The sequence below is a fragment of the Pholcus phalangioides genome, unplaced genomic scaffold (genome assembly GCF_987345545.1).
Source record: "Pholcus phalangioides strain wild (caught in Gottingen) unplaced genomic scaffold, Ppha-v1.0 ptg000008l_1, whole genome shotgun sequence".
NCBI classification, from domain to species: Eukaryota; Metazoa; Arthropoda; class Arachnida; order Araneae; family Pholcidae; genus Pholcus; species Pholcus phalangioides.
In genome coordinates, this window is record NW_028301601.1 from 52595335 (window position 1) to 52610122 (window position 14788).

Here is a 14788-nt window from a genome sequence, read left to right on the forward strand (position 1 = left end):
GCTGTCTTTCTACAGGTAAACCGATGGAGCCTGTGGTATCTCAGTCTAATAGGAGCCCCAAAATCTTGAAGATTAATTATAGCCTAAATAAGATTTTTTTTTTTTCAAGTTTAAATTGGGATCACAAAAGAGGCGCCGAAAAAATTATTAGGCTTTAAAGGTCACCCTTGAGGGTGCCGCCTTTATGGGAGTAAGATGTAGAAAAAATAGCTACGGGGTCTGAATAGATATATTTAGAGCGGAGGTGAAAGTTTTGTGACGGAGGGCGCACGTACCGTGAATTGGAATTTATTTTAAAAATGTTTTTTTTTAGTTTGTTTTCCTCCAATGGCCAAGCGATCAGAAATAAACCAGGCTTTTTCCACATGAGCATGCGGAGGATCCCAGGGCCCCATAATTTTGAGGCTCCCAAAATTAAAACACATACTCACTGCAACAGATACGGAAAACTGGCTGAATAAAGAGATGTCGTTGTTTCAGAGAAGGAAAATTCATGTCTGCCCTCACGGGGACACGAACCCCGGTTTCTCGTTTGCCAGACGAAAGCTCTGCCAATACCGACTAAGCTATGATGACAGAATCCCCCCCCCCCAGGGCGTATGTATATGCTGAATGGCAATGGACGGCGGCAACATTCTGCCCTTACGGGGCCGAGATGAATTTTCCTTCCCTGAAACACCGATACCTCTTCATTCAACCAGTTTTCTGTACATATATATGCTCACTGACTAACCAAACAACTTTACCCCACATTGCAGGGGCCCCCACTTTGAATCGATGCTCCTCAAACCGTGACGTGGCATCCTAGAGTGTTGTTATTGGAAACATGAGCGCCGGAAACTTGGGTCTCGGAAAAATTGAGTCCCCCTCCCCCACCCTTTCATAAATTTCACTAGGCGACTGTGAGCTCTCCCATAATTCATTCATAAACATGTGATGCAACGCTCTCACGAACGTACACCCTTGAATTCTGGCATTCTGGTGACCCTAAGGGGAGGTTCCGCATAATATTTTAATATTAAAATTATAACAAATTTTGTAAAATAGGGTATAATATATTAAAATATCATAGGAGTGAAGACCATTGAGAGACCGGGAGCCCACGATCGCAGTTAAAAATAGCCCTCATTAATTTTCTTAATGCCAAGCATAATTTATCTCATAACTATCTCCACATAAATGACACCCCTGATTGATCTATCTAACGGGGCACTCTGCTTGGAAATTGTCATATGGGCAGCAACTAGCGCAGAGTTTGTTGAGCAGAGAGTGGCCCAGTTCACACTCTTTGTCGAGGAGGGAGTGTTAAAATGCATGCTTGATACCAGTGAAAAAGTTGGTCCCCAAACACTGGGGAGGGAGAAAGGTCCTCTGGGTAGATTTACATTCTTATCTTGAATTTTCATCATCTAATTTGTTACCTCAAGATTCTAGTTGCCCCCCCCCCCACCCGTAGTTACGGCCCTGAAGACAACAAAATACATTTTATTTCTAGTATCGCTCCCCTTGCACCAGTCTAATAATATTTAAAAATCCGAAATTGGGAGTTACGGCTCTACAGTCTAGATACTCGAGCAGAACAAGAAGTGTCGGGGCCCAAAAATATATATCCCGCCTCTCTTCAAGTTTCGTAAATAATTCTTAACTCTTCGAACGGCAATGACGAGATATCTTACATGCACAAAAGCCTCTTATTTTAGCATTGACAAGCCCAGGTATTTTGTAAAAATAATTTCTCAATGGAAAAACCTTTTCCCCCTACACCAATAACTTTGCGCCTCCTGAAAATCGGAAGAAAACCCAATTTATTAAAAGGGATGTGGCGTTTGTGGGGGGGGGGGGGGATATAAAATTGATTTTCTTTCCGTCTATATGTTCTCTATACAAATCTACAATTTTATATCGATCGTTGCCAAATTTTGCATATATATACCAAATGGGACCCGACTTAAACGATAGGCTACTTTAAAATTTCGTCAGAGCAGGGCAAGTGCCCCAAATGGGCAAAAAACTGTCGGGCAACAATGGATTTTGGGCCTCAACTATCACTTTCCGAACGTTTACTTTGGTTACCGTGGTTCCCTAGCAATGCGTTTCAGACGTGTGTATGCCTCTACAATGGTTTGTCATTTCTTCAACGCTGCCAGTATATGTATAATATTTATGCCTTTATAATGGTTTGTCAATTTTCAATACTCCCAGTAATGATGCTTTGAGGTTTTTTGAATGCATGCATAATAATCATCAGTATCGCTTTGAGGGTCAGGAAAAAGGTGATCCTCATAGAAATCAGTGTTAAAATTGACGATTTTAGCGTAGAAATGCGGAAATTTAGTAGGGTTTTCTGTCACATCAATAATTTTAAAAATTGTATTGAATTCTCAATTTTTGGAATATTGAGTTCGCTTAGAGACAGATATACGAAGCCCAGGAGATTAAATATGAAGTAATTAGCCGGACCTACTTTCGAGTTGGATATCCAGGCAATAACATTGATTTCAATTTGTTATTTATATCTTCTCAAGCATGAAAATTAATGTCTTCGTATTGTCTTTTAATATTGAACTGCATAAATGGATATAGTTTAGGTTGCTTTAAAATTAATTATGGGCCCGTAAAAAGTACATCGAAAAAAATCCACAGCTTTAATTAAGCATTTTTTGAAGCAGTAACCGGCAGAGATAGATAACTTGAAGTTCAAAGGGAGGAAATCGAAATACTTAGCACACTTTAAAAAAAGAAAAAATATATATTTATTTTTACGTTTCTTTAAATCTAGATTTGTTTGCTTCATGAGTCGAGCAGGAAGTCGCCATATTGGTGAAGTTAGACACGGTTTGTATGTCCCTCAAAGAAAGGGAGATATCACGTGATCCAAAAAAGCATCATTGAAGAAAACCCGGGCAACGTCGGGTATTATAGCTAGTTCAATATAAAATTAAAATTTTCCATCGTTTGAGCCCCCCTCCCCCGGTTTTGATTTGCGCCCCGCTCCGTTGGAGAACCCGTTAAAACGCCTAAAACCTCTCTAAGAGGGCCACCCTCCGTTCTTCATAATTATGGCCCTTTAATTATGCAATGATTAGAAACTGAGAGTTATAGGCTCGACATAATCAAGAGCAGGACCAGTGTCGGGACCCAAAAAATTTTGTAAAGACGTCTTATAACAGAGTCAAGTCGAACAGCAGACAAAAAAAAATTGCCTCTTTGAGAATTTAAAAAAAAAAATTGAATTAACCAGGAACAAAAATCTGCAATGGTTCGGGGGGGGGGATTGGCTGGGTTCAATTCTCGCCCCCTAGCTCCCAAGGCCGCCCTTTGCCAGACGCGGGACCTGGTGCGATAGAAATAGTGGGCGTCTTCGTATAGTTTCGGGGTAGCCTTGAGTTTTAATATTCTGTGGGGGGGGGGGGAAATAAGAAAAATAAAAATCATGAAAATTCGGAATAAATGCACGAAATAATTCCAGAAATTGGTGAAAATTCAGAATAAATCAAATCAACCTCTAGCACATTGATGAAAATCCAGAATTCCATGATGGAATGAAATGATGGAAGTTGAGAATTATATAATATTAGAAGAAATAATAAATATAGAAGAAATAATTCGAGAATTATTTCTTCCCAGATGCAAATGCAGAAAATTCCAAAATTTAGGAAAGTAATTATTATTACTGTAAGCGTGGGGGGGGGGGGGGCTCCTATAAAACGCTGGGCCCGGTACGACCGCACCTGTTGCACAGCCCCAAGGGCGGCTCTGCTAGCTCCATTCCAAACACACATTAGAATTCTTCAATCAATAATACTTTACATGCCATATAAAACCTCTTGCTGAAAACCCTGTTCCTGAAACATATGGTCCTTTAACAGAGGTGAAATAAAAGACGGGAATTCCACACTAGAGGGGGAAATGCTCCATTGAGTTTTAGTTGGTGGCCCTCGAGAGAGAGTTTCAATTTAAAAAAATTACACGAATATAATCTTCCAAAACAAAATTCCGTTAGAGAAAATGACGTGAATATATTTTTCGATGGCTCCACAGATTGCCTTACCCTTTTTGACCTTGAAGTACGGAATCAATAAATGTAGTAGTGGGGGGAGGGGGGCCCTCAAAGAAGAGAGGGGCACCGCACACGTCTCCTCTCTCCTTCAAAAACTTAATTTTTGTGTTATTGCTCTTGAAAGAACGAGACTCAAGTCACGCAACGCTACCGAGCGAGCGCGTGTGTATTATTATTATTATCTAGTAAACATTCTCCTATGTGTGTCCTTGGATAAATATGGTCGCTCAAAAAACGTGTGAAATTTTAAATTTTTCAATAACCTATAATTAACAAAATGATATCTTGTAATGGATAATCCCCACACGGCCTCTTCTTCCCTACTCTGAAATCATTGAAGACTTTCATTCATTGTGGATATATGTTTGATTGATTTGTTTTAAGGGTGTGCAAATTTTTGTGCCTGAAATCTGGACAATGTGCGAAGTGACCGGCCACTCCATGAAAACGCTAGATTTCGAACTTTTCGGTCCGTAAACGCGTGGAAATTCATCCTACTTTATGTAGGGGTTCTGGCGGGAGGCATATTTACTGTTTTGCCGCCCTTCTTTCATTCTAGTCTAATTTTCTTGACCACTTATATTCCTCGAATTTGCCGCACAGTGCTATAAACCCGCTTGCACCCCCCCCCCTTCCGACTATAAATATGCCTGTGTCTCTAAAACCCTTCTTTTGGTCACTCACATGCTTGCACGCATTGGTGTACGCAAGGGGAGGGGGGGGGCAAAGAGCATGTACTAAAGGTACGCGCATATATATATATACCATTTGTAGTGTATTTTCAAAAGCCGTGTGTTTCAATAATGACCGTGCCCCTACAGACTTCCAAGTCTATCTCCGCCTATGCGCGGCTCTCACGTAGGTAAGCCTCTGGAGCCTGTGATACTGTTACGAATGCCCTGGGCTTACGTTATGGAAAATTTGTGGCATTTCTTATTCCAAAAACTCAACATTAACTCTAGTTTGCAATATTATTAGTTTCTCTCGATTTGAGATTTCAGTGTTGCTGTGGAAATAGCATGTGCGTGCGTGTCATCTTGCGTCAAAACGGAATTTCAAGATGCATACTTCCATTTGCAATATGATCTTTGAAGATTTTTTACCGAACGGTTGATACCGTGAAGAAAATTGTACATTAATAAAAAATATATATATAATTTGATAACTTTTTGTGTTGCTCCTTTTCTTCTGATACCCTAAGCACGTGCTTATTTTGCTTAATGGTCAATCCGGCCCTGCATGTGGTCGAAATGTTTACATGCCTCGGGCAATAGATTTGTCCAGCCCTAATAAAGACCCCCCTCATAGTACACTCGATAACACGTTGCTATAATGGTGGGATAATGTTTTGGGAATCTAGTTCGTTGAAAAAGCCCTGCTTATTATACAGTGGAACTTCGGTTAACGAGCTTAATTCGTTCCTCCAACGTGCTCGTTATCCGAATAGCTCGTTATTCGAATCAAAGTTCCATATAGGATATAATGAAAACTCGGATAATTCGTTCCACAAAAATTGTCATTCACATACAAATTATTAATAAAAACGGATTTCAATCAATAATTAAACACAACAATAATAATATATAATACAATAAAACATACAATACGATAATGTTTACAATTATTATTGACTATTAACTTAGTCTTCTCTCTTGTCGTTTAGATGCATGATTTTGCATGACTTTCGAAAAGAGCCTTATCCAATGGCACTATTGCTTTTTGCCTCCTTTTTTTGGATTTCTAGGAAATTGGGAATTGCAGTGTTCGTTGGGCAGATTCATTGCTCGCACACTGCTACAGCTTTATTTGGGTGGTCCTTTTCTACAGAGTTTGCACAGATTCCCACATTCTACACATCACTCTAACCTCATTTTATGTGATGGACATCCTTACTTCTCTCTTCCTCAGATGCGATACCACCCATAGACTCTTGCTGGTACGTGCGAAAGAGATCCATCACTCCATCTACTGCCAACTCCTAGACATGCTCCATCACTAGTTCTTGAATGTCATCCTCATGAACCTGCAGTCCATGGTCTTCCCTAATCACAAAATGTCTTCGGCAAGTAGTGGCTCGTGTTCATCAGTTAACCCTTCTGAGTCACGTTCAATAATTCAAATCAGCCCTGTTTTCTCCACAAGCAGAATTTGAAAAAAATAAAATAAAATAAAACTTCAAGCGCACGTACGCATGGCTACATCTAGTTACGTATCGTAAATATTCACACTCGCACGTGTGTTAATTTTTCGAGTGAGGCACGCTTACCGGAGACTAGGGGAGAATATTATCCGCAATTCCATAACACGTGTGTGGGCGGAAGCAAAAAATCATCAGCTCAGTTGTGATGACGTGGAAATAAATGAACAAAGCGCAAAACTTTTGCTCGTAATGCGAATCATCGCTCGTTAACAGAGTCAACATTTTTGCTCGTTAACCGAAGTTCCACTGTAATTTAAAACGATTATGAATGATAAAATTTGATCATCAGTGCTTATCTCATGTGTCGTTCGTGTGTGAGATTAACTTGTTGTCTCAACGGATAAATAGCGGCTGGAGACGAGAGGAAACAAAAGGCTTACTAGTCATCTTTAGAGGTCAGAGAACTTTCTCGGCGTTTGTAGATAAAGAGTGCTGCTAACGGACGAAAATATACAATTTCGTTCTTGTGATAAAACTCGCCGAATGTTTGTGTTGCGGCGTCTGGAAAATGTTAATCTTTATATCCGGAGACTATAATATATCATTAACTTGTCATAAACTCAAATATCGGGATCAGATTCAGTTTGGTTATAAAGAGCCCCGGGATTCCCCGAGGACTACTTTTTTGAAAAGATTAACCATTATATTCCAGCTCACTGGTTCTTAACCGGGAGCAGAGCCGTCCTTAGGGGTGTGGGCCCGTGTTTTCGGGGGGGGGGGCGCATTTACGGTAACAATATTTTCTTTCGTAAATTTTGAATTTCCACCTTTTCTGAAATTGGGTTTTCAACAAATTCGGAATTTTCATCTATTCTGGAACTATTTCTTTTATTTGTTCTGAATTTTTATCAATTCTGGAACTATTTCTTTCTTTTATTCTCATCAATTCTGAAATTATTTCTTTCATATATTCTGAATTTTTATGGGTGCTAGAATTATTTCTTGCATCTATGCTGAATGTTAGGGGTGTGAAAAAATCGGGGCTAAGGAGCCCCGACTATTATTTTCACAGGGGTTCCCACGTGTGGTAAGGGCGACCTTGACTGTTAGCGATATGATTCTAGCATATTCCATGGATTTATCTATAAATTTAAAAACTTTATTACAAATTTTTATCGACTCAAAATTTTGTAAAATAAATTGGTAAATTTTTTAGAGTTTGGAAAAAATTTTCCAAGTTTCTTTTCCCTTGAATTTAATTTGATATTTTTATTCGGTTATTTCGAAATTGTTTTCTTCCCCTTCCTCTTTTTCATTTTTTCCCATTTTTTTTGGTTATACTTTCATTTTTTAATTTTTTTTAAATTTGTTTTTGTTTTATTTTTCTTATATTTTTCCTTTATTTCTATTTTTAATTTGTTTCAACTTTTACATTTCAATTTATTCTTTTTCTTTACACGTATTTAGTTTTTCTTCATCTTATTCTGTAATTCTTTACGTGTAATTCTGTTTTATACAAACTATAGTTTTTTTTCCTTTTTTTTAAACATTATTTTATTTGTTGAAAAAATTTACTTTTTTTTCAATTTTCCTTCTTTCAAAAAAAATTTAACATTGTCCAAGTACAGTCAAACCTCGTTAATGAGTCACTCTTGGTAGAGCAAAAATATGACTTGGTAAGCGGAGTGACTCGTTAAACGGAGTAAGTCATAGCTGGCCAATTCCTGCCTGAGGACAACAATTGGGACTTCTAAAAGGTGACCCGGTAAGCGGAGTGACATGTTAACCGGGTGACGCACTAACGAGGTTTGATTGCATTTTCATAACTTATTCTCCTCTAAATATATCTATGTTAATCTTTTTCCGTTTCCAAAAATCTTCAACACAATCTACACTTTTAATTTTAAAATTTTCCTGCTCGAATATGCGTGTATATTTTTGAATTTCTTAAAAATACAAATGGTTAATTTCATAATAGCATAAATATTTCAAGATTTCTATTTGTAAAAATTTTATTGAAGTTTCAATCGAAAAAAAAGAAATTCCAATCCATCAATGATTTTCTAAGAGAAGGCGTTCTCTACAGGAGCTTTCAGATGCTTCCTTCTATCGGATTTTTCCCATCTTTTCCAGGAAAAACTGGAATCTGGAACAGCACTACTAGTTCACTGAAAACGACCGAACAAAAAACACTACAAAAGACTACCCATTAATCTTCATTTTACGCGTTTGGAATGCTGCCAAGACTCTTCTTGGTGTGTTTACCCCAACAAACAGCGAATCCATGGATCGATCCGAGATTTTTTCCCCTTGAACTTGAATTCCTTGTTATCTTTGCATTAGATTCATTGCATTGTCCATTAATCACATAAACTATGCACGTAATTGGATAAAGTCTTATTTTTTAGTAAATTGAAATAAAGCTTGTAGTACACGTGTAACGGTTAATATGATAAAATCGGTTACTATGCATATCTTACTACTCTTATTACTTACCAATCTCTTGGTAAGTTTGATAAATTAATTTCTTTCACCGGCGAATATACGTAATACCCAAGCGCCGTTGGTAAATTGGATAAATACTAAAAAAATTATCACTTTTACCGGTGATTGTGCATAGTAACCAAGTGTCGCTGGTAAATCGGATGAATGCTTGAAATTTATCACCGTTAGCTGTGATTATGCATAATACCCTAGTGTGATTGGTGAATTTAAAAAAACTCTAACATGTGTAATGAATGTAATTAAACAAATTAATTTATTTTAATCTATATTGTAGCAATAAAAAACCTTGATAAAAATGGAAGATTTATAAAAGTTAATTTGAGCAGAAAAGAGATTAATAACTAAAATTTTCAAACGTTCAAATAAAGAAGATAAAATCTTTTAAGAATTATCAAATTTTTTAGTTCGATCAAAATATTTTATCAAATTTTAAAGGTGAATGAAAAATTTCAAAGAGGAAAAATTTTAAAAAGTAAAGAAATGTAATTTAGAAAATAAATTTTCAAAAAAAAACATTTAAATAAAATAAATCAATCAAAATTTGAAAATACCTATATAGGGTAAAGGAATAGCATAAATTTCAATTAAAAATCATAACTATACTAAAAAAGTCAAAATAATAAAATAAAGGAAATTAAGTAGAAAAATACGACAACATAATATGAAACTTTAAAAGAATTTTAAAAAAGTTTTTTTTTCCGAAATAAAAATGAAAAAGAACAGAAAATAATAAAGAAAATAGAAGGGAATTTTGTTTTTCAAAAGAAAAAAACTAAAAAAAAGATAAACTTAAAAAATTATAAAATATTTTAAAGAAGGTATAGAAATTAACCTTCTTTAAAAAAACAATCATAGGCATAAGATTAATGTTTATATTATATCTATGAAAAAAAATATATATTATAAAGCGATAAAATTACTTGAAACTGAACAACTAAAAGAATGGAACAAAATATGTAAAAAAAAAATGTATTGAAATAGAAATAATTCATTAATGTAAAATTTAAAAAGAATTGTGTAAAAAAAATTAAAAAGAATGAAATTGAAAAATATTTTAAAATTTAAAAAAAAATTGGAAAAAGAATTAGATTTAAAAGGTTTTGAAATTTTTAAAAATTAATATTTTAAAAATATAGGAAAATTTGAAAAAATTTTAACAATTGATTTTATTTTAAACAATCAAATTTACAAATTAAAACAAATTTTTAAAGAAAACAGTAAAATAAAGAATAAAATAAAAGAACAGAAAATATCGGTAACGGGGGAAGAGTACTTGCATAACCCCGGATATTGCAGAAACTATTTCATGCTTTAGTGTAATGATATTTATTGTAATATATTTTGATTCATTACAGCATGGAGCTAATTTCCATAGAAGGGAGCAGGGGTGGGGAGGGTCAGATCGTCAGCCATCTGCCAATTCTATTAACATTGGATAATGCAACGGGGGAATCCCAAATTTAATGCATCGTTGGATGCACCGACAGATGGGAAGAGAGGATACTGACGTCACGTGTGGGACATATTACGGACAAAGTGGGAATGTACATACGTAAATTCGCGTCGCACATCAAACCATGATGTGGGAATGACATCTTTCAATTACAATTATCAATGCCACTGAAAAATAAATCTGCTTATATAGTATCCATTAAAGTTGCAGAGATTGCAAACTTTCTTTTTATGTTTGCGGCTCCCTCGTGGCCGATAATTAAGTGCCGCGATATCCCTCTTGGGAGTCACGGGTCTTGGTGAAGTCATTCTTTTTTCTCACCACCATGTTATTTCATGCATATGAATGGAATATGAAATACAGCAAGGTATGAATGTTAATACATAAATATTGTATTCAGTGCCGTCTTAACGCATGGGCCCCCCCGGGCCGTGCCCGGGTGGGCCTAACAAAAATGAGATGTGGTTGAAATTTTCGAGAAGTTGTTTGGTAGGGCCTCAGAAAAATCAATTGGTCCGGGGGGCCCATGATACTCTTACAACGGCCCTGATTGTATTAACGTAGGAGAGAGAGAGAGAAGCAGTGCCGTCTTAAGAGCATCATGGGGGGGGGGGGCAAAATGATTTTTTCGAGACCCCTACCTGTTAGAAATGCCTTCCTGTGTACATGCTTGTTTTCGCAAACTTTAACCATATTTCATTCTCATGAGGGCTCCCCCCCCCCCCCACCACCACCCCGAATCGATTCGCAGCTGAAAATGTCTGTCTCCACTCTATTCGCAACTGATGGCAATAAGATGTCTGCCTTTACTCCATTCAAAGCTGAAGTCCCTCGGCTTCATTCGCAGCTGAATGATATCTACCTCGGCTCATTCACAGCTGAAGATGCCTGCCTTCGCTCCATTGGAATCTGAAGTTGCCTGGCTCTGTTCCTTTCACAGCTTAAGATGTTTGCCTCCGCTCCATTCGTAGCTGAAGATGCCTGGCTTTTTGCTCAGGCACGGATCCGGGGGAGGGGGGAGCGATGAAACCGATAGCCCCTCTCAAGAGCCGAATAAGAAGGAAAAATTTATCTGTCCCATAAAATACGGGACGTTCAAACAAACTTACACATAATTCGCCCGTACCGACACATCGTCCAGGATCCGCGCCTGTCAAGGGGGCGGTAGATACTATGGGTATGATGTAAGATCTGAGTTTTCTCGAGTGAGGGAGGGCGAGAGAAATGAAAAATTTTGAAGGGGACAATTTATCAAAATGTTTGGGAAAACTCGGTACTCACCAAGTATTTTTGACTAGTTGCGGAGGATCAGAAGTCGAATTCAATCTATTGTTGAAGTGGGGGGGGGGGGGGGAAATGTCTTCAACTTTTTTTTGGGTCGTGAGCACCGTCTGTAGGCTACCATCATCATCATCAGAAGATCACTGTAACTTAGCAATTCCAACATAAACTCAAATTCGCATGATGCCACGAATTTACATCCCATATTTTTTGTTCATCAGTTGCATATTTGGTTCCCACGGCCTCTTATATCACCACTAATGTGTGACTGACCGGGCACCGTCCAACACCACCTATAGAGGACCTACTATAGGTGGTGTTGCTCCTGCCCGGGACAAATCTCATTAGTTTTTTAATATATATAGGGGGTGGCATCAAAGATTACAACCCGGGGGGGTCAGATTCAAGATATGTGTGCATTTGGGGGGCACACCATCACACAAGATGGGCCAGATAGACCAGAATTTTCATGAGCCCCTACTACAAGAGGTTCGTGGGGGGGGGGGGGGATTCCTCACTTGATACTTCCAAACAAATGATTTTCGATCCCCAGTCCCGGATAGAAACAAAGCTATTTCCAACTATCTGGTGTGCACGTGGGAAATAGGGGCCACATCAGCTGTTTCCTGTAATCGCGTGGGATGAGGACGCCAAAAACTAAATGAAAAACTCAGTGGGGACCTAACTGGTAACGGTGAAGGGTAATTCACTGATCATAGGGTAGAGTCGTTGGAGGTGAAAAAAATTATATAGAGAGGAAATGAATTGTGTGGAAACAGGATACGGCCACCTATGCCTGCCTGCCTGCCTTAACGTGCGGATAAAGGCAGGGGTGCCCTGAAATGACAACAGACGCGCTTACAGCCAAAAGACTCTCTCTCTCTTGCCCTTCCTTTTTCCGAATATACGCTCAAAATACCCTTCAATAATGGGGTTAAACGGTCCGTTTTTGCTGAAACGACATTTCCGAAAAATTGCCCGCACCGTAGAACAACATCTCAACCTTTCTGGTCTCGCGGAGCCCTTGAAATAATTTACATATTCTAGGAGGAACCCTTCAAACAATATTCATATTCCTAGGAATATTTTAAACGATATCCACATTCTGGGTCATACATGCTCAACCCACGGGCCAACTACGGCCCTCGGGATCACATGATGCGGCCAGCAACCTTCAACCTAATTTCATAAATATAAACTAAACGGCACATTTACGGATCACTGAAATGGCCCGCGGCGCATTTAATGGGCATTTAGTGCACAATAAGTGCAGGGACGCAACTAGATACTTTTTGCATCCGGGACAAGCACACATTTCAGCGCGCCCCGTGCAATATAGAAGGAAACGTTAAAGAATGAATTTTATTTGACCCACCTAGTTGTGGAAAGAAAACTTTAATGACCAAGGGCCAATTCACAGATCACTTTAGTAACCCCCCCCCCCCGGCACATCCAAATCACTTGAATGCCCCCGTAGCATATTCGCAGATTGCTTAAATGACTTTGCGTCACAATTCCAGAGCACTTAAGCGGCCCGCGACACAATTCAACATCACTTAAACAATCCACGACCCGATTGCAAATCGCCCAAGTGATCCGCGGCGATCGTTAACACTTTACGTTACACTTACAGATCGTTTAAGTGGCCCACGACATTTTTGCAAACTGATGAAGTGGCCCACTCTCTTAGAGGTTCGTGGTGAAGTAGGTGCTATCCTAAAGGTTCCTTCATTCAAACCGAGCACAACTCTGGTCTATCGCCATAGGCAATTTACTACCGATTGAGTTGTGTCGGAACTATGAGTGTGTCCCCCCTCAAATCCCCCGGGCCACGAAAGCGATTGCATACAAAGTGTACATTACACAAAATACACTCAACTGCCTCACAACATTAGACCAGTTGCCGCCCAGCCCTCAAAGTCCAGCTAAAAGTTAAAAGCAGTTGCCCAACTGGTATGGTTTTAAGGGAGCTGCCTCGCGATATCCTAAAGGTTGAGCACCCGAAATGTAGGAGGTAGGAATCACCCGAGAAATACTCGTGATCTAGAGCATTGATCCTTTACTTTTTTTTCGCTCTTGCCGCTCTCCCCATTAAACCATATTTTCTCCTCGGGGACCCCTGTCTTATCCGTGTGTAAGACCCGTTTCCCTGAGGGAAAACTATAGCCAAGAAGGGATGGCAGGACTCCAGACCAGAGTCCCACGATGAATCGGGGGTCCGGTCCAGAAGTCGGGGCACCGGGCGTGCGCCGTTAAATCCGCCTCTGTTTAGTGTAAATCTGAAGCCGAGCACTTACAAATCTAGTATCTCGTCAAGAGAGTCTCACTCAAAAAGATATAGGTTGAGCTATTGGCGTACGCAAGGGGGCGGGGTGTTTGAGGTTCTAAACCCCCCCCAAGCCGAGATTATAGTGTTATTTTGCAGGAAAAACGTACCCCCCCCCCCCCCGAGAAGAAAAAAAAAATTACCCCCTGAGAAAATTCTGCTTACGCCTAGGTTGAGCACAGGCGGATACAAGGATGGGGTGATCACGCCCGTAAAGTGAAAAATTATATTATTGGCATAAGGTGAAGGTGGACATTCGCAAGTGTGTATGGCCGCGAACAAAAACGATCCTTTTAACTGAACATGGTCCATTTCCGACATATTTGCAGCTCTTTGGGCGATTATCTCACAATGCTTGTAAGTGTGGTGCCACGGTCTCGCTATGGCACTACGTCTGCCATTGTCCACACACATCAGCGTTTCATTTTGGTCAGATGTCACAAAGTCAGATGACGGCATTCAAGAGAAGAATACTAAAAAGTCCGATGAACTTCTCGCGCATTCAAAATCTGATTCAATTTTTAGACCGTAACCTATATTTGCTGCACAAGAAGGGTGGACCAAGGAAGAAGCAGGATGAATTTCAGCCTTCCAGACCAGTAACTGGAAATTCACGAAAATGGTATGGCGTTGAATGGCGAACTTTATTGGAGAAACAATAAACATTTAACATGTAAACGTGGTGAATCAATGCCACTGGAGAATTAAGCTGTAGGATGCTTATGGAACAGAATGTGCGCCTAGAATGAGCTAACACACCTGGGTGTCCGAACATTGGCTGACTTGGACACTGTGACCAGGACTCCGTGTGACGCACACATGACATCGATTTGTCGTTGTACGGCCTACACGACTATTACTTGTGACATCCAACGCACGCGAACGGACCGCCACCAACGGAACTCTGGTTATCGAGTCCAGACGTGCCAAGGATGATGCAATATCAATTTAGATTTCGACCACCATTCTTGATTCATCATAATTATTCCGTTGATTTATGCTCCTGTAATTGGACTTGTTATT